This window comes from Carcharhinus amblyrhynchos, unplaced genomic scaffold (genome assembly GCF_965287045.1).
Source record: "Carcharhinus amblyrhynchos unplaced genomic scaffold, sCarAmb.v2.hapA scaffold_41, whole genome shotgun sequence".
In the NCBI taxonomy this organism is placed as follows: domain Eukaryota; kingdom Metazoa; phylum Chordata; class Chondrichthyes; order Carcharhiniformes; family Carcharhinidae; genus Carcharhinus; species Carcharhinus amblyrhynchos.
Genome location: NW_027649782.1, coordinates 4,253,325 through 4,276,242, shown reverse-complemented (window position 1 = coordinate 4,276,242; position 22,918 = coordinate 4,253,325). Strand labels below are relative to the sequence as shown.

Here is a 22,918-nt window from a genome sequence, read left to right as displayed (position 1 = left end):
CCTACTTGTGACATAATAAATAAACTTTAAACTCTCTGATCCTGAAACTAACTCCACTTGTACAGCTCTCCACAAACTCAATGTTCTTCAAGTCAGACCTCTTGTGAATCCTCCTCTTCCGTCACTGTTGGTTGCGGTGTCTTCATCCATCTAAAGTCACTTTCAGTAGGTTACTTGAATTGAAACAATGTGCAGAGAAGGGTTATGGGGAAAAGGCAGGAGGACATAACGTAAGAACTTGAAGCAGGAGTAGGCCATCTCACCTCTCGAGCCTGCACGGCCACTCAATAAGATCATGGCTGATCTTTTCATGGACTCAGCTCCACTCACCCGTCTGCTCACCATAACCCTGGAATGGCATGAAGTCAAGATGCTCGTTTGGGGAGCTGGTGCAGACACGATCAGCCAAGTAGCTGCCTGCTGCCCCATAACAGTTCCGTGATGTTGTGAAGCTCTAGAATTCCTGCCCGTGGAGGAGGCAGTGGTGTAGTGGTAATGTTACTGGACCAGTAATCCCAAAGCCCAAGCTATTGTTCTGGGGACACTGGTCCAAATCCCACCATGGCAGCTGGTGGAACTTAGATTCATTTAGTAAGTCTTTCTGATCCTTTTTGCATTCTTCATGGGACGTGACCATCAGTGGATGGGCCAACATTTATTGCCCATCCCTGAAACCCTTGAGAAGCTGGTGACGAATTGCCACCTTAAGCAGCTACAATCCTTGAGGCGTAGGAACACTCAACGCTGCTGCTGGGAAGGGAATCCCCGGACTTTGACCCAGTGACGATGAAGGAGCTGTGATTAGTGAGGTGAATGGAGACAGTAGTTTGTGACACAGTGCGTCTTTCCTTTAGTGTCTTTGATTCTGCTTGCTTGAAATTTTATTAAAATTGTACGTGCCAAAGCTTTACGATCTGATTGCAAGAGCTGTGTGACCTGAGGGAAATATTGGAAGTGGCTTTGTGGATTGGAAATGAGTCAAAGTTCTCACACGGGCGTTAATTTCAGCACAATTTTTTCGGTCCCACTCTCCCAGTCCAAGTTTTACTCCCACATGACTTGCATCAATTTAAAGTTTCAATGTTGGCCCATGTCGAGTGCAAGAAAGCCGTGCCTGTGTCAGCAAGTCCGTCAGCCTGTTGCAGATTGTCAGAAGGAGTAATTAAAGGGAAAGCAGATTGGGTAATTAAATTAATCACTTTAACATTTAGGTTTAACAATCCTTAAACAAATATATAATTTGGGCCTTCCCAGGTCACGATGGGTTTATGACTGCTTCTCGGTGATGTAGCCTTGAGGCATATTAAGTGGAGCAGTAAATGTACTTAATTTGAACTGGCAATGAATTTGCCATTATCCTGCATAAATGGAAGTTATTTTTGCCCCTGGAGATAAGATAATAATCCCTGGATAATCATCACTTTATTCTCGAATTCCTATTTGCAAGATAAAATCAAGGTGATGACTATGCGGGGGGAGCGGGCTTGCCTCTCTGCATGATTCACACACAGCTCTGTGCAGTCGCATTGTAATGTGACCTGAGCTTTTAATGGTCATTCCTCCTGCAGTCACGCGATGTGAAGCAGTGTGGCGGAAGCACCACAACGTTGGGGCAACATTGTCCAAATGGAAGGATTGTGTGTAATGTAGAGGGCTACCTGTCTCTACACTCTAAAACACTAACACAAAGACTGCTAAATCTGGTCATGTTAAAATCCGCCCCTGTAACTTGTAGTAGAATATTTCATCTAAAAGCTGAAACCTTGGGGCTGAATTGTTCAGGAGTTCTCAAACTTGAGTTCTGACGAAGGGTCATCCAGACTCAAAACATGTTGGCTCTGTTCTCTCACAGATGCGTTAGACCCGCTGAGATTTTCCAGCATTTTCTCCTCTTGTTTTCAGTTTCAGCATCCACAGTAATTTGCCTTTATCTTAGGTGGTTGTGTACTGTTACTTAGATCTAACCTTTTTACATACCTACACAGTTATTTCCTTTTAAATACCCTACTGCTGAACGTGTGTCTCCTAAGTCATTACAATTTACAAATTACAGGTTACACATGCCATTAATAATAATTGTTTCGTAACCATTAATGTGACAGATGATTTGTTTGTTGGAACCTCCTCCAGCGTGCAACTTTGCATTTCCCACCCTGCTCTCAAGTGTCAGTGGTGGCAAAGTGGGAGTTGTGGGAGGGAAGATGGTGAAGAGAGTGGACAGGGAGGGGGGGATGACCCGGGAGAATGTCAGGAGAGGGCGAAGCAGTGAGTGGGAGGTTCAAGGAGGGGAGATGGTGAGCAGAGGGTTGGGGAGAAGAGACTACCTCAAAAGGTGCCTGTACCCCACTTTGGAAACCACTACTAAATTCAATCAGCATTATTGCTGGAAGGACTTGAGTTCAAATATACCACAAGTCGATTGGATCTTGCTGCAGATATATTGTCCCTATATCACTTTGGTGACTGTGAAAAGCTTTGGGCTAAGGAAAGATATTATGAAAAATAGATTTGTTTATAATGTATTAGGTGATGGTGGACACCCTGGTGAATAAAGGGACGAGAGATAGAATAATTGCATTTTAATTTGTCACTATCAAAGTGTGAATTGGGTGTAGTGATTCCCAGCCCAATTCCTAATGGACTACATCACAGGGTCTTTATGGTTAATGAGATAGTAGATGCTTTGCTGTTGATTTCCCAATATTCTTTAGATTCTGGAGAGGTTCCCTCAGACTGGAAAGTAGTGAATATAACACCTCTATTCAAGGGCAGGAGGCAGAAAACAGGCATGTAAAGACTAAACATCTGTTGTGTGATTTCTGGAACTCAGAAGGTAGAGGAAGTGGGTTCATTGAATATTGTTAAGACATGAGTAGATAGGTTGTTGTTGGACAAGGGAATCAAAGGCTATTGGAGATAGATGGGAACATGGAACTCCATGTAGAAAGATCAGCCATGATCTTATTGAGTGGCAGAGCAGGCTCGAGGGACCAAATGAAAAATAAAAGTTTATTTATTGTCACAAGTAGGCTGACACTAATGCTGCAATTGAGTTACTGTGAAAATCCCCTAGTCGCACACTCCGACACCTGTTCAGGTACACTGAGGGAGAATTTAGCATGGCAATGCATCAAGCCAGTACGCCTTTCGGATTGTGGGAGGAAATCGGAGCACCCGGAGGAAACCCATGCAGACATGGGGAGAATGTGCAGACTCCGCACAGACAGTGACCCAAGCCGGGAATTGAAGCGGGATCCCTGGTGCTGTGGGGCAGCAATGCTAACCATTGTGCCACTGTGCTGCCCTATTTTGGCCCCTATGGCTCCTATTTTCCACGTTTGTACGTGTGTTCGTAATGCAACGCTGCTGAAATCCACCGTGAACCTTCTACAGCGTACGTGGCTTCCAAGCATTTTCCAACTAAAGACTGCAGTTATCACTGCAACATAGTTGATGTGAAAATGTACTCAGATTGATTCTGGCTGTTTGTGGATATAATGAGCTAGCTGACGCCAAAGGCCACGCAAAGGGCAATAATGAATTTTAATTGTCTATTGTCCACCTGCTTATTGCACATCCGGTTCTCGGTTAGCCACTGTGGCTGATGGGTGTGTTCATTTATTTTTGACTCTTGATTTATTTTTGCCTTATTGGATTGATTTTAAAATGTGATCTTTCCCCCAGATTTCTCCCCTTCCTCAGGTCCTGAGGTTGGGAGCTCACCGGGTAATGGCACCGTTTATCCAGTGTATCATTTTATTTAGACGATCTCTTTGAGAGAGCGAAAATTCGTGCCCATACCTCTCCATAATATTTACTTCCCCGTTTGTTCTGTTGACATCCTGAGGAGCTCAATTCACCAAGATTTATGAAAATACAAATTAGGAGTAAGCCACTTGAGCCTGCTCTGCCATTCAGTAAGGTCATGGCTGATCTGATTGTCACCTCAACCCCACATTCCTGCTTGCCCCCAATAACCTTTCTCCCCCTGCCCCCTTGTTAATCAGTAAAATGTCTAGCTCTGCCGTAAAAATATTCAAGACTGAGCTTCCACTGATTTTTGAGGAAGTATGTCCGGGGACTCTCGACCCTCTGAGAAAGAGGTTTCTCCTCATTGCCACCTGGGCAGGGCGGCACGGTAGTACAGTGGGTTAGCACTGCTGCTTCACAGCTCCAGGGTCCTGGGTTCGATTCCCGGCTCAGGTCTCTGTCTGTGTGGAGTTTGCACATTCTCCCTGTGTCTGCGTGGGTTTCCTCCGGGTGCTCTGGTTTCCTCCCACAGTCTAAAGATGTGCGGGTTAGGCTGATTGGCCATGCTAAGAAATTGCCCCTTAGTATCCAGGGATGCGTAGGTTAGAGGGTACAATATGTAGGGATATGGGGGTAGGGCCTGGGTGGGATTGTGTTTGGTGCAGACTCGATGGGCCGAAGGTCCTCTTTCTGCACTGTAGGGTTCTATAATTCTATGATTAAATGAGTGACCCTTTTTTAAACAGTGACCCCCTAGTTTTGTATTCTCCCATAAGAGGAAATACCCACTCCACACCCACGCTGTCAACGTCTCTCTGGATCTTAAAGGTTTTGATGAAGTTACCTCTTATTCTTCTGAACTCAAATGGACACGAACCTAACTTGTTCATCCTTTTCTCATAAGGCAACCCACCCATTTCTGGAATTAGTCTAGTAAACCTTCTCCAAATTGCTTCAACGCATTTGCACCTTTCCTTAAATAAGGGGACCAGTACTGTACGCGTTACTTTAGATATGGTCTTGCCAGTGCCCTGTATAACTGAAGCATAGCTTCTCTACTTTTATAATCAGTTCTCCTCACAATGAATGATAACATTCTGTTTGTTTTCCTAATTACTTACTACCCTTTCCGATTCATTTATTTGAGTGGTTTGAACAGTGGAGATATTGTGAATTCCGATATTGCTATCTATCCTTTAAACACCTTCAATATATTTCGCTTCGTTATGTTATCATCACAGTTTGGGTCAATTGGGCTTTGTTTTTCTATGAAGAAATGGGTGGATTGCGAATTCTGATCCCCAAAATACTCGTCAGATCTCGGATTTCCATTTGTATTATACGTTAAGAGCAGTCTTGTATGGAATGTGTAGCTCCTGTCAGTACCTTGTCTGCTTCCTGTCACACATGTGCTCTGTCATAGTACTATAAAATATTTATCTCTCTGATTTGGGGTCAGCAGTGTTACAACATTACCATAACCCAAACTGTGACTGACTTATTCTCCTGTGGTCCTAACCACTGTATAATGTTCAGATTGAGTACATAAGGACATAAGTAGGCTATCTCACTCAATGAGATTCTGGGTGATGGATCTCCAAGGACGATCGATCTCCAAATAACGGTGATTTTCTAAGTGATGTAGGATGATTTGAGACGTGAGACCTGAGCTAACTACCTCTGGGACGTGATTGAATGCCCTTCAGTGTAGGTTTTGGTGGCCTTGGTTTAACTTCTTCTGCTTTTCTGCATCTCATTGCTATCTTCGCTTCCTGTTGATCTTGCGTCTTTTGTGTTCAGCCAGGAAGTTGTTATGGGCTGTGTCCAAGGTGTAATAGTGTTGCTGATTGGGAAGCACATCCTGTTCCCGTATCCAAAGAGATATCCAGAGTGCTGCTTAGTCATCACAAGATACTCATCAACAGCGAGCAATTCACTAAACTCGTGACAACAGACTGTCCGAGGACTTGATTGACCTTGAGAGTATTTTTCAGTTAAAAATGATGTGAACACAAAAGCCCCTCAAAAAAAGCCTTAGTATTTTAACTTGACGATTTGCAGGCCAATTTACTTGCTAAAGTTGAAGTGTGGATTGAGATGCCAATTGTAACATTGTTGATATGGTTGCTGAGTTGAAGTTTGCAAGAAGTGTTAGCCTTGGCCCTGAACTCTTGTGTTCACCTCTGTGTCAGAAGGTCGTGGGTTAAAGTCGCACTCCGGAAACCTGAGCACACTTTGGTCCTTCAGTGCAGTACTGAAGGAGTGCTGCAGTGTCTGAGATTCATGTCAAGGATCTCACGACACCATTTGAAGAGGAGCAAGGGAATTCTCCCCAATATGCTGCACAATATTAATCCCTCGAGCAGCATCATTAAAGGTAGATGATATGGTCAGCTGATCATAAGAACATAAGAAATAGGAGCAGGAGTAGGCCATCTAGCCCCTCGAGCCTGCCCCGCCATTCAATAAGATCATGGCTGATCTGTCGTGTCTCAGTTCCACATTCCCGCCCTCTCCCCATAACCCTTAATCCCCTTGCCTACCAAAAACCTATCTATCCACGTCTTAAATATATTTAGCGAGGTAGCCTCCACCACTTCAGGCAGAGAATTCCAGAGATTCACCACCCTTTGAGTGAAGAAGTTCCTCCTCAACTCCGATCTAAACTGCGCCCCCCCCCCCCTTATCTTGAGGCTGTGCCCTCTAGTCCTGCTGTCCTTTCTGAGCGGGAAGAACCTCTCCACCTCTACCCTATCCATCCCCTTCATCATCTTATACGTCTCAATAAGATCCCCCCTCATCCTTCTAAACTCTAACGAGTATAAGCCCAGTCTATTCAGCCTCTCCTCATAGCTCAACCCCCTCAACTCCGGTATCAGCCTAGTGAACCTCCTCTGCACTCCCTCCAAGGCCAATATATCCTTGCGCAAGTGCGGCGACCAAAACTGCACACAGTACTCCAGCTGCGGCCTCACCAGTGCCCTGTACAGTTGCAGCAAGACCTCCCTACTTTTATATTCAATCCTCCTCGCTATGAAGGCCAGCATCCCATTTGCCTTCTTGATCACCACTGATCCTCACACCATTTGGTTACATTGCCTAGTGAGTCAGCTGACCCTCATACAGGGGATCTAGATGTGTGTAATTTGACTGCCATGTTTCCTTATTTCGCTCCAGCTGAAAATCTTTGCCCCAGAAGGCTGTGGAAGCTCAATCATTGAGCACGTTCAAGACAGAAATCATAGATTTCTGGAGACCAATGATATCAAGGAATATGCAGATAGTACAGGAAAGTGGTGGTGGGGCAGATGATCAACCATGATTAAGTTGATGGCACAGCAGGCTCGATGGGCCAATTGGCCTACTCTTGTTCCTATGTTCAAGAATGATGTTTTTAGAAGGTGTTTTATTGCCTGTAAAGGTACCTTGGGATATTCTGAGGTTGTGAAAGGTGTTATATAAATGCAAAGATAAAGACAAAATACTGTGGATGCTGGAATCTGAAACAGAACAGAAAATGCTGGAGAAGTTCAGCAGGTCTGACAGCGTCTGAGGAGAGAGAATAGAGCCAACATTTTGAATCGGGATGACCCTTCATCAGAGTTATTCTCCAACAGCGCTAACCGCTGCCACCATGCTGCCAACTGTTCATCTGTCAGTAAGGATCTTCAGTTGCAAGCAATAAAAGTACTAACTTCACAAAGTAAATCAAAGTAAAAGTTTTAATAAAGAAACTTCATTCAGACAACGCCCTGGGCCACACAAACTTCTCTCAATCCCCATCTGCCTTCTATTTATTTCGGGTCAGCTGGCCAGCTGATCCTGACACCATTTTGCCATTGGTTACATTGCCTAGTGGGTCAGAAGGGGATTGTGAGAAGTTTGTGTGGCCCAGGGCATTGTCTGAATGTTGATGTAATGAAGTTTCTTTATTACTCATAGCATGTTACCATTGGTTGCATTATAACATAAACCAACCGAGTTTTAGAATGAGTCCTGGTAATACTTGGAGCAAGAGCTTCTGATGCATGTTGCGAAGTATACAGAGTGCATCCATCACTGTGGACACTTAGTCATCAAGTGAATCTGAAACTGGAGCCCCTCCCTCCACTGGGACAATTGGGAGATGTCCTCTGATACATGGTTGTAGGGGTGAGAGATGATTAATTCTGCAGGTCTGACAAACCGTGAACCTTTGTTTAGAGGCCCCACTCCCCACCCAGCTGGGGCACTTAATACCGCTGAGGCTTGAAACAATCTTGTTTGGTGTGGTGTGGTGTGGCTGGTGATTACAGAGCAGTGTGCAGCAGGTATGCTTTGGGATTGTTTTGGGAACGCATCAGTGGAAATATTCTTCAGACTACATCCCTGCCCTTTGATGTGATTTCTCCGCACTGAGGGGAAAAAGGAGATTATCAGTTTCCTTTTAAACTGGATTGCCTCCTACCTTTTGAAGTGAACTTTCAGTTGTGTTGTGGTAACTACATGGTTTGTTAATGAGTTGCAATCACTGTTTAATTTTGTATTCGTGTTGCTGTGTAATCAGTTTAGCTTTTCACAGCTGCAGTCATTGTGCCAAGGCATAAACTTGTTGGGAAGTAATCATGTTTTCTAGAAATATGCTATTAAATGAATGTTTGCATTGTTGTGAAGATGTCACATAATGATCAACTCCCCTCTCTAGCTTTCTTTTCTCGTCCTCTGTTCCTTGTCTGCTTTCCTCCTGATAAATTCTTTCCTTCAAATAAAATGTTTTGTGTAGCAAAAAGAAAGTGCCTGTTTTTCCTCAGTATTTTGGTAGCAGCTCACCTCACAAGTCATCATGTGGTCCTGATCACATACAGCCTGTCGGCTATTTGTTGATTTGACACATTGCATTCAAACGAAACATACATGGGAGTATAGTCTTTGTGGATTCAACATTCATCTGTTCTTAGTTCCCTAGCCAGCACCCCACCTTCAATTCAATGTTTCCCTTCCCTTTACTCGGTCTCTTGGAGTTTTATCAATAGGGACCATCGAGAATGGGCGGCACGGTAGGACAGTGGTTAGCACTGCTGCTTCACAGCTCCAGGGTCCTGGGTTCGATTCCCGGCTCGGGTCACTGTCTGTTATAGAGAGTTTGCACATTCTCCTCGTGTCTGCATGGGTTTTCTCCAGGTACTCCGGTTTCCTCCCACAGTCCAAAGATGTGTAGGTTAGGTTGATTGGCCGTGCTAAGAAATTGCCCCTTAGTATCCGGGGATATGTAGGTTAGAGGGATTAATGGGTATAATATATAGGGATATGGGGGTAGGGCCTGGGTGGGATTGTGTTCGGTGCAGACTCGATGGGCCGAATGGCCTCTTTCTGCACTGTAGAGTTCTATGATCTATGAAAATAAAAGCAAGGAGGCTATGTTCAACTTGTATTGAAGACTAGTGTCCTGTTCTGGGCTTGTTAAGAAGAATGTGAAGGCTTTAGAGAGCGCAGAAAAGATTTGCGGGAGTTTGGAGAAGTTTGTCTTGAAGGGAAGTCCCAGAGGAGATTTCGTCAATCAAAATCATGAGGGGTCTCGTCAAGAAAAACTGTTCCCATTGGTGGAAGGGTAATTGACAAAAACGCAATAGCGACATGAAGGAAGACTTTCACACAGTGAATGGTTGGGATCTGGAATACGTTGCCTGAGCGTGTGATGAGGCATTGAGGAGGGAATTGGACTATTATCTGAAAAGGAAGATGTGCAGGGCTATGTGGAAAAGATAGAGGAACAGCACTAGTTGAGTTGTTCCTTTAGAAAGTCCTCGCAGAGGTGACAGGCTGAATGGCCTTCTCATAGAAGTGTAAAAGGAGGCCATTTGGCCCATCGAGCCTGCACCAACAATCCCGCCCAGGCCCTATCCCCGTGACCACCCCATGTATTTACCCTGCTAATCCCCCTAGCACTAAGGGTCAATTTAGCACAGCCAGTCAACCTAACCAGTACATCTTTAGCCTGTGGGAGGAAACCGGAACATCCAGGGGAAGCCCACGCAGACAACACTGTTACACGAACAGTTTTATGTTTTGATGCGGATAGATGCACTAACTTATATTTATGTCGTGCTTTCAGCGTCAGTCTCCCAAGGCCTTGAACAGTGGGGCTAGGCAAGAGAACTGCAGACATAGTCAGTGAGATAACTTTCGATTTTTGATGATGGAGAGGTGAATGGGGAGCTGGGTGGTGGGGGTGCTACTTGCTTACTTTATAGAGGAAAATGAAGGAAGACTTGGGCAATTGTGTGAAGGTGATGGAATGGGTTGAGGGAGGCAACAATGGGGACCATTTTGAAATAAAGGACAGGGGCAATATTGCCTGAAGAAAGGGCGTTGAGGAGAAGGACAGTGAACATTGAGTCATCGGAAGGAAGTTGTGTGTTTAGGAGGGAGTTGAGCACAGAAGAGGATGAAGAAACTGAATCTTCAGAGAGCTGTCATTGAGGGGGGTTGACAGATCAATTATTCTAATCGTACTGGCGACTATTGCTATTGGAAATACTGGTTAAAAAGAGGAGAGCGGAATAGAAGGGAAAATTACTGCTTTGTCGAAGAAGGTATTGACGCTGTGATTATTTTTTTTTGAAGTGGAGCCTCTGTGCATTGGGAGTCCTGCAGATCATTTGCTACATTTCATATTTCCTGAACTTGCCTTATTGACCTGGTGGCCCTTGCGGTATTTAAACAGCTGGAAGTCCTAGCACTGAGCACGTGTAAAATAAATCACAGTTTAGGCTGTTAAGAGAAAAGTCATTTGTTTAAAACCAAAAATGAGAAAACACAGGGAACGTTGGGTTATTGACCTTACTGGTTTTTGCTGTTTTAAGCATGGGGCAAGTTAAGGAGGTACAGACTTGCCTTACTGCATCCTCACCCTGGTTGGCTGGTGGCAAGTTGTACAGAAAGAGGCAATCTGCCCTTGCTGACCCGAGAGTGCTGTGACACTTCAGTTGCACAGAGCCTGAGTTGGAACCCATCTGGAGTAAATGCATTTGGCCCAGGGCATCATGAAGGGCATATTGACCTTTGAGGGGGGTGCTGCACAGATTGGTCAGCAAGGTACCAGAACTTGTGTGTTATATTAAGCGGACAGCCTGCATGAATCTGATTTGTATTCCTTTCAATGTAGAAAACGAAGGGACGTTCTAGAACATAAGAACTAGGAACAGGAGTGAGTCATCTGGCCCCTCGAGCCTGCTCCGCCATTCAATAATGGCGGTGTATATGGATTTAGTGGTGTATATGGATTTTAGCAATGTGCAAACTCCACACAGACAGTGACCCAAACTAGGGATTGAACCCGGGTCCTTGGCACTGTGAAGCAGCAGTGCTAACCACTGTGCCACCCAGTTGTTTCTTTACCTGCCTTGTTACCAGCTCCTTCTGTCTTTCACCAACAGTACATTTTTTTAATCTATTCTCTCCTCTGATCATGGTTCTTCCATTTGATTTATCCCACTTTTCTCAGCCTCTGTGCTTAATTAGAACTTGTTTCATCTCTCAGTTCTGATGAAGAGTGGTCACTATAGAATTTTCTCCCCACAGATGCTGCGTTTTCAGCATTTTCTGTTGTTTCTGCTTTCCAGCAGCTATAGATTTCTTCAGTCATTGCAGAGTTTGGGCTGCACATGCGCCGCCCAGGATAATACTTGTATCAACGCTAACTCGCAGCTGCCTTTTATCAGTAAATCAAAGCAAAATGACTCCTTTGGGCAGTGTGCGGATGGGTTGATAATGGAACTGTCTGTGTGACTGGCAGTGTAAGTTGCTGTGGTATTGGCCCTCAGGGAGTGGTCAGCCTAGCAGCTGAGTGGCAGCGGCGGAGCAATGAGCAGATACTGCGTAATAAAACTAGCCCCCAGTCTCTGAACTGCCTGGGGACACAGTGGGAAGGAGGAGAGTGAGGGGTGTGTTGTGTCCAGGGTTAGAAGCCGAGTTCAAGAAGCAAAAGAAAGATGAATGGGAACCAGGGAGGAGGACACCTGTCAAAAGCTCACTTAACTTGAGTACAGACTAATCCAGCTTATAGGAAATTCTACGGATATTTTTTTAAACAAACCCTGCTTGACTCCCAAGGCACTGGAATTTTTAAAGTAGTATTTGTCACTGGTATGATTAAGAGTATCTTTAGGGAGTCTTGCTTTGAGGGCTGGACAATCAGCAATGGTTTTCTTCTTAATCCTGATGTAGACACATAAACTGACTTGGCCTGGGGACAAATTAAACGTGATTGATTTTACACTCATGGATTTCTTTTGTCCCAGTTCCACACTGGCCCATGGCCTAATTTTGGGAATGTTATCATTTGGGTTCTCTGTGGCACTAGCTTAGCTATTGAAGCAGAGAGATACTAGCCAGACCGTGCTGTGGTCTTGTTCCCTTTCCTGATTCCTGTTTCCTCGGGATTATTGGATTATTTTGATCGTGGGATGAGGCGTGACTGGCAAGGCCAACATTCATTGCCCTTGAGAAGGCCCTTGAGTGGTGAGCTGCCATGTTAAACTGCTGCATGCAGTTCATGAAGTTTAGTTATGCCCACAGTATTTTTAGGAAGGGAGCACCAGGATTTTGAACCAGTGACAGTGAAGGAATGGTGATATAGTTCCAAGTCAGGATGGTGTGTGATTTGCACGGAACTTCCAGGTGGTGGTGTTCCCATTTGTCAGCTTCCCCATGTCCTTCTGGGTGATAGAAGTCATGGGTTTGGAAGGTGTTGTCGCAGGAGCCTTGGCGAGTTGCTGCAGTGCATCTTCTAGATGATGTACTGTGCGTCGGTCATGGCGGGAGTGAATTTTTAAGCTGTGCCAATCAAGTGGAGTGCTTTGTCCTGGATGGTGTTGTTGGAATTGCACTTATCCAGGCTAGTGGACAGTGTTCTATCACACTCCTGACCTGTGCAGATGCAGTAAGAAGTCTCACAACACCAATTTAGAGTCCAACCAGTTTATTTGATAGTAATCCCACAAGCTTTCGGAAATGGTGTTCCTTCGTCAGGTGTGTGGAAGGTTCTGATCAGAGACGGGTGTATAAAGACACACACAGTTTACAGAATACTGATTGGAATGTGAGTCTTTACAGCTAACCTGCTATTCAAGTCTTAAAGGTGCAGACAATGTGAGTGAAGATAGCATTAAGCAGAGGTTAAAGAGATGTATATTGTCTCCAGACAGGACAGTAAGTGAGATTTTACAAGCCCAGGCAAGTCATGGGGGTTACAGATAGTGCGACATGAACCCAAGATGCTGGTTGAGACCGTCCTCATGTGTGCGGAACTTAGCTGTCAGTCTCTGCTCAGCGACTCTGCGCTGTCATGTGTCGTGAAGGCCGTCCTGGAGAACGCTTACCCGAAGATCAGAGGCCGAATGCCCGTGACCGCTGAAGTGTTTACCAACAGGAAGGGAACATGTAGATGCAGACAGGCTTTGGGGAATCGGGAGGTCAAAGAGTCATAGAGGTTTACAGCATGGAAACAGCTCCTTCAGCCGAATATGTCCATGCCCCGCTTTTTTAAAAACCTCTAAACTAATACCACATGCCTGCATTTGGCCCATATCCCTCTATACCCATTGTACCCATGTAACTAATTAAATGCTTTTTAAAAGATAAAATTGTATCTGCCTCTACTACTACCTCTAGCAGCTTGTTCCAGACACTCTCTACCCTCTGTGTGAAAAAATTGCCCGTCTGGACTCTTTTGTATCTCTCCCCTCTCACCTTAAAGCTATGCCTTCTAGTTTAAGACTCCCCTACTTTTAGGAAAAGATGTTGACTATGTACTTTGTCTATGCCCCTCATTATTTTATAGACCTCTGTGAGATCGCCCCTCAGCCTCCTACGCTCCAGGGAAAAAGTCCCAAATTATCCAGCCTGTCCTTATGACTCAAACCAACAAGTCCCGGTAGCATCCTAGTAAACCTTTTCTGCACTCTTTCTAGTTTAATAATATCATTTCTATAATAAGGTGACCAGAATTCTATGCAGTATTCCAAATGTAGCCATACCAATGTCTTGTACAACTTCAACAAGACATCCCAACACAAGTATGCAATTTTCTGACCAATGATACTATGCGTGCTGAATGCCTTCTTCACCACTCTGCCCACCTGTGACTCCACTTTCAACAGCTATGAACATGTACCCCTAGATCTCTTCTATAACTCTCCCCAACACCCTACCATTAACTGAGTATCCTGCCTTGGTTTGATCTACCAAAATGCATTACCTTACGTTTATCAAAATTAAACTACATCTGCCATTCATCAGCCCACTGACCCAATTGATCAAGATCCTGTTGCAATTCTAGATAACCTTCCTCACTGTCCATTATACCACCAATCTTGGTGTCATCTGCAAACTTACTAACCATCCCTCCTAAATTCTCATTTTTTTTCCCCCTCTCTCATTTTTTTCTGTAGTGCTTCAGTTTGGGCCTGGGCCAAGTTCAGGCTGAGGCTTACTCATTTCAGGATGGACAGGCTGGGGGTTGCGGTGAGGTAGGGGACCAGCAACACCAGAAGGGAAGACTGGTTTTCACGCAGCAAATGCCAAGAAGGCATTGCCTGGGAGTGTGGCGATGGCTGGCTCAGTTGAAGTATTCAAATGAGAATTGGATTATTATCTGAAAAGGGAGAGTGAGCAGGGATGCAGGAGAAGGTGAGGCAATGGCACGAGATGCATTGCTCATTCGCAGAGCCGATGCAAACATGATGAGTCGAATTGTGTCCCTCTGTGCTGTAACAGTTCTATGATTCTGCAAAGTACCATAACCATTGATGCAAGCATGATGATGCCGTTCCCCACTTCTCACCTAGTATTCTTCACGCACCTTTATGTTCCGCATTAATACATCTAGAATTTGCAGCCCAACTGTCCTTTGCCATTGTTTCTACTCCACATAGGACCATACCTGCTCTACTCTGTGGGCCAGATTCCCCAATCCCACTGCAGTGAATGGAGGACATTTGGCGCTGCAGCGGGGTGTGAATGGCCGTAGGATTCCGGCCTGATCTCATAGAATCGTAGAACCCTACAGTGCAGAAAGAGGCCCTTCGGCCCATTGAGTCTGCACCGACCACAATCCCACCCAGGCCCTACCCCCATATCCCAACACATTTTACTCGCTAATCCCTCTAACCTAAGCACCCTAGTACACTAAGGGGCAATTTTAGCCTGGCCAATCAATCTAACCTGCACATCTTTGGACCGTGGGAGGAAACTGGAGCACCCGGAGGAAACCCACACGCACACGAGGAGAATGTGCAAACTCCACACAGACAGTGACCCGAGCCGGGAATCAAACCCAGGTCCCTGGAGCTGTGAAGCAGCAGTGCTAACCCACTGTGCTACCATACCGCCCATGGTATTCCCTCCTCTCTGACAAATGGATCAACAGCTCCTGAAAAAAATTGTTATTTGTGCTTCATTTTTGTTTTGATTTTTTTTTTCCCCAAAATAAATGTGGGGTGGCACAGTGGGTTAGCACTGCTGCCTCACAACGCCAGGGACCAGGGCACGATTGCTGGCTTGGGTCACTGTCTGCGGTGTCTGCAAGTTCTCCCTGTGTTTGCATGGGTTTCCTCCGGGTGCTCCAGTTTTCTCCCACAGTCTGAAAGACGTGCTGATTAGGTGCATTGGTCATGCTAAATTCACCCTCAGTGTACCCGAACAGGCGCTGGAGTGTGGTGACTAGGGGATGTTCACAGTAACTTCATTGCAGTGTTAATGTAAGCCTACTTGTGACACTAATAAATAAACTTTAAAATAAACATCAAACCACAATTTGCCTATTAATATGTATGAATTGGTTTTTTAGCTTTAGGCACTTGACCTGTATGCTGGCTCAAAAAGATTTGGAACATGTGAGTAGGCTCTCATACCAGGTTTGGTGGAGGGCTTATAGAAAGGGCAAGCAATGCTCTGGAAGATAATATTTGCAGAGATCACAGTTGAAATCTATCTCAGGATGAAGCCCAAATTCTCCAGCACTTGGGAGTTGAATGTGATAGGTTGAGGGAGCTCGGTCTCCTCTCCCTGGAGAGACGAAGGTTGAGAGGCGACCTGATAGAGGTTTATGAAATGTTAAGAGGAATAGATAGGGTGGATTCTCGGAGCCTGTTTCCCAGGGCTGAAATGGTCGCTAGGAGAGGACACAGGTTTGAGGTGCTGGGAAGCAGGTACAGAGGAGATGTCAAGGGTAAGTTTTTCACTCAGAGGGTGGTGAGTGAGTAGAATCGGTGGCGGTAGAGGCGAACTCACTGGGGTCTTTTAAAAGACTTCTGGATGAGTACATGGGATTTAGTGGGATTGGGAGTTATAGATAATTCTATGGCTTGGTAGGTATGGATGTGATCGGTGCAACTTGTGGGCTGAAGGGCCTGTTTGTGCCGTGGTGTTCATGTCCTACGTGATAAAATATGATTACAGTGTGGCAAAGCTTTGTTTCTTTTACATTGAAGAGGCAGTACTCTGTGATAAAATTACTGCTACTCTAGTAACTTAAAGCAGTGTTTATATCTTGAAAATGTGTAACGTGCGAGTTGTTTCAAAGAGAGTGTCAGTGAAATCTCTCCTGTTCTCTGCACCATCTGTATCAGCAATAGCTAGTTGGTGGCTGAACCAGCTTCCTGACTTTTGTTCACTCGGTAAGGGACGGCATGATGGCACATTAGGTTGATTGGCCCTGCTAAGAAATTGCCCCTTAGTGTCCAGGGATGTGTAGGTTAGAGGGATTAGTGGGTATAATATGTAGGGATATAGGGGTAGGGCCTGGGTGGGATTGTGTTCGGTGCAGACTCGATGGGCCAAAGGGCCTTTTTCTGCACTGTAGGGTTCTATGATTCTATTTGCTGCCTCACAACGCCAGGGACCCGGGTTCGATTCCCGGCTTAGGTCGCTGTCTGTGTAAAATTTGTACGTCCTACCCGTGTCTGCGTGGGTTTCCTCCGGGTGCTCCAGTGGTGAAAGTTTCCAGACAACAAATCAGTCACTTGGTCCATACATCCACTCCTGGGAATTTCATTTGTACACTTCCTGAACAAGGTTGGCTGGAACTTGCCTGAGCCTTGGAGATGTTCTGAGTCTCCAGCACTCCTGAGATATTTAAGATATTGATTTATTTAGCTTGTAAAAGAAAGTCAAATGCTAATTGCTGTAAATTTGACCAAACTTGGAAGTGTTGGTGTGAATAAGTTGTTGCAGTGTAAGGTACAGCTCCAAAAAAGGAAGACTTGCATTTAGCTGGTGCTTTTCACTGTCTCAGGATGTCTCAAAACACTTCTCAGCCAACGTAATTTTGAAGTGTAGTTGCTGTCATAATATCTGAAAAGTATCAGCCAATTTTCACCCAACAAGGCTCTGCATATAACAATGGAACCATTGATTCTCGGTGATTAACACTAGCCTGGGCACTGGGGTAGGGGCCACTCAGTGAACATCGTGGGATCGCTATCCCTGCCTTATTCATTTTATGGGGTGGGATCTTGGCTTGATATCTCATTTGCAGAACTGCAGCTGTGACAGTGCAGCACTCGCTCAGTATTCTGCTTCAGGGTCAACTGCTCAAGGCTGTGGAGTGGGATGTGAACTCTCAACCTTCTGACGTGGAGGAGAGGGTGCTATCATTGAGCCTTGACTGACACAGAACTGAACACAGAGCGGCTGCCTGTGTCAGTCACCGCGGGCTGGCTGCTCCTGTTGTCTTCACGTTTGTGGTGGCAACTGTATATTTTCATTACTGAGCATTATTATTTTTCTTTAATTCATGGAATGTGAGCCTCGCTGGCTGGGCCAGCATTTATTGCCCATCCCCAAGGACATTTAAGAGTCAACCATATTGCTGTGGGTCTGGAGTTACATGTAGACCAGACCAGGTGAGGATGGCAGATCTCCTCCCCTTAAGGACATTAGTGAACCAGATCGGTTTTTAAAACCATCAACAGTGGCTTCATGGTCACCATTAAACTTTTACAACCAGATTTTTTTATTGAATTCAAGTTTCACTATCTCCCGTATTGGGATTTGAACCTAGATCCCCAGAGCAGCACCCTGGGTCTCCGGATGTCGAGTCCAGTGACAATACCACTACGCCAACGCAAAGTTTTGCTTTCTTCCAGATAGAACCAGAAAACTAATCAGGAATCTTCTGACTACCAAAAAATATCTTTTTTTTGGCATGAAGAAACACTTTGCACACAACTCATTTCATCTGATTGTTGCCTCGAGGGAAAAATAAAACTCAATATCAGAAAGCCTTCCCGTGAGGTTATCTGACAGGATAAGGTTCCGAGATTGTCGGTCAAACTAAGAAAACATTTCCTCCTCAATGCTGCTTATCTGGTTTAATCCGCTCTGAATGAAAGCAGCAGATTTGGGACTATTCCAAACTTTAAAACTTTCCACAGAATATGATTGTCACTAGCGGTCTTCCCGTGACAGTGCCCAGAGTAGAATGATGTAAGAACATAAGAAATAGGAGCAGGAGTAGGCCATCTAGCCCTTCGAGCCTGCCCCGCCATTCAATAAGATCATGGCTGATCTGAAGTGGCTCAGTTCCGCTTTCCCGCTTTCTCCCCATAACCCTTAATCCCCTTGCCTATCAAAAACCTATCTACCCACGTCTTAAATATATTTAGTGAGGTAGCCTCCACCACTTCAACGGGCAGAGAATTCCAGAGATTCACCACCCTTTGAGTGAAGAAGTTCCTCTTCAACTCCATTCTAAACCACCCCCCCCTTATCTTGAGGCTGTGCCCCCTAGTCCTACTGTCCTTTCTGAGCGGGAAGAGCCTCTCCACCTCTATCCTATCCATCCCATTCAACATCTTATACGTCTCAATGAGATCTCCCCTCATTCTTCTAAACTCTAACGAGTACAAGCCTAGTTTATTCAGCCTCTCCTCATAGTTCAACCCCCTCAACTCCGGTATCAGCCTAGTGAACCTCCTCTGCGCTCCCTCCAAGGCCAAAATATCCTTGCGTAAGTGCGGCGACCAAAACTGCACACAGTACTCCAGCTGCGGCCTCACCAGTGCCCTGTACGGTTGCAGCAACAGGAATTTTGTCTCGTAATAGGAGAATGTGTGATTCTGCTGCTAAGCTGGGGCAGGGTCTTATGGCCACAAGGTATAAACAGAATCCAAAATCAATTGCTTGGTGATTGAACTGTGCCAGATGGAAATGACTGTAAACTTCAACCAACAAAGTCGATAGCTTTCTTTTTTAAGCCTATTTTGCAATTGTCATATGGTGTCATAAGAACATAAGAACATAAGAAATAGGAGCAGGAGTAGGCCATCTAGCCCTTCGAGCCTGCCCCGCCATTCAATAAGATCATGGCTGATCTGTCGTGGCTCAGTTCCACTTTCCCGCCCTCTCCCCATAACCCTTAATCCCCTCTCTTATCAAGAACCCATCAACCCGCTTCTTAAAAATATTTAGCGAGGCAGCCTCCACCACTTCAACGGGCAGAGAATTCCAGAGATTCACCACCCTTTGAGTGAAGAAGTTCCTCCTCAACTCCGTTCTAAACCGCCTCCCCTTTATCTTGAGGCTGTGCCCCCTAGTCCTACTGTCTTTTTTGAGCGGGAAGAGTCTCTCCACCTCTATCCTATCCATCCCATTCATCATCTTATACGTCTCAATGAGATCTCCCCTCATTCTTCTAAACTCTAACGAGTACAAGCCTAGTTTATTCAGCCTCTCCTCATAGCTCAATCCCCTCAACTCCGGTATCAGCCTAGTAAACCTCCTCTGCACTCCCTCCAGGGCCAAAATATCCTTGCGCAGGTGCGGCGCCCAAAACTGCACACAGTACTCCAGCTGCGGCCTCACCAATGCCCTATACAGCTGCAGCAAGACCTCCCTACTTTTATATTCAATCCCCCTCGCTATGAAGGCCAGCATCCCATTCGCCTTCCTGACCACCTGCTGCACCTGCAAGCTGGGTTTTTGCGACTCATGCACAAGGACCCCGAGGTCCCTCTGCACCGTCGCCTGCTGCAGTTTTTCGCCACGTAAGTAATAGTCCTTCCTACCATTCTTCCTACCAAAGTGGACCACCTCACACTTGCCAACATTAAATTCCATTTGCCATTTCCTGGCCCATTCGCCCAGCCTATCTAGATCCTTCTGCAGACTCTCCACACCCTCCGCACAATTTGCCTTTCCCCCAATCTTGGTGTCATCAGCAAATTTCGACACCCTGCACTCGGTTCCCTCCTCCAGATCATCTATATAAATGGTAAATAGCTGAGGCCCCAGCACCGACCCCTGGGGCACCCCACTAGTCACCAATTTATTTGTGCTCCATCATTAAAGGCAATCCATTTAAAGCTCATCAGCATGTGATAACACTGCAGCAACTCAACTGGTGGATGATATAGCACCACCACTACCAGAAGGGTGATACGGATAGTGTGACAAGTTTACATAGACAATTTCCATTGTAAATGATAGAATTGCTCATGGAAAAATAAAGACCAAGTATTCACCCTGGAAAGTATGGGTTGTCATTTTTTTTATGATGATATAAATGCTTAGAAGAGTGTAACCTGTAAACATGTTATGGGTGATTGTTCAAGTCGGGGTACATTTGAACAGTTATATCAAGGCATCAAACTTGAAGATAATGGTAAGAATTATCTTACTATTTCTGCAGTAACAGCAGAAATGAAACTAAATCTGGATGGCATGATGTACTTCCTTTCCCGTGATGTAATGATTCCCTCAAAGGCACGTCACAAAAAGGATGACATTACATTGGCACACTTGGTCTCTTACTTGCCCCTTTATATTTGTAGAAATAGATGATTTGATGTAAAATATTTACAGCAGTATGTCATGTGTAGAAACTTCAGGGAAACTCATGTACAAGTGGAACCAATGCCTTGAAACCGTATTGGGAATATATGCCTGAGACCCAAGTTTCACAGATAATGCAGGAAGCTCGTACTGCTGGCTCTCCTGAATGGATGGAATGGTTTGGGTGCATTTCCAAAGACACTTCCTGGCCCTCCTAACTAGTGGGTTGACTGCTGGTGTCAGCCTGGGTGCTATTGGGCTCAGCACCCTAACTGCCCACAATGGGTTCGCAAACAAATATTGGCTTTGCCAGCGATGGCCAAAACCCATGGAGGAATTAAAAATAACTCCCTAACAGCACTGTGGGTGTCCCTACACCACATGGACTGCAGCGGTTGGTGAAGATGGCACCCCACCACCTTCTCAAGGGCAATTAGTGTTGGGAAATAAATGCTGGTCCAGCCAGTGATCTTCTCACTCTATGAAATAACCAAGTCAAAGCTCTCCACAATGTAATCTCTGCAATGTTTCTTAAATGGAAAGAGCTGTCTTTTCAATGGGCCTCAACACAGTTTTCTTCCCTCATCGTTAGAGCGTTGAACTCCAGACCTTTGGCAGCAGATTTGCCATAACCAGTTAAGTACGCTGCTGAACACGACCACTCAATTCTTACTGCTTCCAGAGCATGTCCCAGTACGCAGTGGGAGGAATGAACCATTATTAAAATGCCACAGAGTCCAATCGACGTGCCCATGCAGAATGACCTTGCACGCTTCCAGCTGTAACACCAGAGGCAAACTGGTATTCCTGTTCCCACATCTGATCACAAGCTTTGTTTCCGCTCCAGCTGATATGTCTGGAACACCTTGACTTGACTTGGCTTGAAAGTTAACTTTCAGCTTGCATCGTTCAGGTTTGGACAGGTTGCTCGCTGCAGTAATACCTGTGTGGGCCTTTGTCAGGTCTTTGTCATGCTCCACCTCTTTACAAAGAAAGCTGTTACATCAGAACTTACCTTTATAAAGCACCTTTAATGTAATGCAATGTCCCAAGACTCGTGAGAACAGTGTTAGCAAAAAAAACCTGATTTTTGAACTAATTAAGGTGATATTTAGACAGATTTGATATGCTTTATTATTATCCCATACAGTAAAAAGTATTATTTCTTGTGTGCTATACAGACAAAACATACCATTCATAGAGAAGGAAAGGAGAGAGTGTAGAATGTAGTGTTACAGTCATAGCTAGGGTGTAGAGAAAGATCAACTTAATGCAAGGTAGGTCCATTCAAAAGTCTGATGCAGCAAGGACGAAGCTGTTCTTGAGTTGGTTGGAATGTGTTTTCAGACTAATGTATCTTTTTCCCGAAGGAAGAAGACGGAAGAGAGAATGTCCGGGGTGCGCGATGCCCTTAATTGTGCTGGCTGCTTTGCTGAGGCAGTGGAAAGTGTAGACAGAGTCAGTGGATGGAAAGCTGGTTTGCATGATGGATTGGGCTAAGCTGGTTTGCGTGATGGATTGGGCTACATTCACATGACCCTTTGTAATTTCTTGTGCTCTTGGGCAGAGCAGGAGCCATACCAAGCTGTGATGTAACCAGAAAGAATGGTTTCTGTGGTGCATCTGTAAAAGTTGGTGAGAGTCATTGCTGATGTGCCAAATTTCCTTAGTCTTCGTGCAGGTTTTGGTGGGTTTCCTTAATTTTTGTGTCAGTATGGTGGAACCAGGATATGTTGTTGGTGATCCGGACACCTAAAAACTTGAAACTTTCGACCATTTCTACTTCATTGATGTAGACAGGGGCATGTTCTCCACTATGCTTCCTGAAGTTGATGACAATCTCCTTCATTTTGTTGACATCGAGGGAGAGATTATTGTTGCTGTACCAATCCACCAGAGTACCCATCACATTGCTGTGCTCTGTCTTGTCATTGTTTGAGATCTGACCCACTACAATGGTGTCATCAGCAGACTTGAAAATCGAGTTGGAGCAGAATTTGGCCGCACAGTCATAGGTGTATAAGGAGTGTAGGAGGCAGTGAAAACACTGTCTTGTGGGACACTGGTGTCGAGGACCCAGTGGTGAACTCAGTGTGACCTGGGGCTTCTGTTTTCCTCTTTTAGCTCCAGAATCAGTGCGGGTTGTTAACCTCTATCACCATCAAGCGGGGAAACCACCCCTTCACAGAAATTCAACTCACTTAAAAAAAAAGAGAAGGAAGGGGCAGATTTAAGGCTTTGCTTTCCTACAGGCTGTCCATCCGATAGCAAATTGGAGACTGTGACTTGTGAAGAAATGCCCAAGCTTTAATGAGCAAGCGTTCCGTCCACTCATTGGTTCGAATTTTAGAGTGAA

At 45.2% G+C, this 22,918-nt stretch overlaps 1 protein-coding gene across 7 annotated transcripts in view; it reads left to right on the top strand.

The window, feature by feature from the left end:
- hspg2 (heparan sulfate proteoglycan 2) overlaps positions 1-22,918 on the top strand; it is a 536,580-nt gene that overhangs the window by 146,760 nt on the left and 366,902 nt on the right. The window lies entirely within an intron of this gene.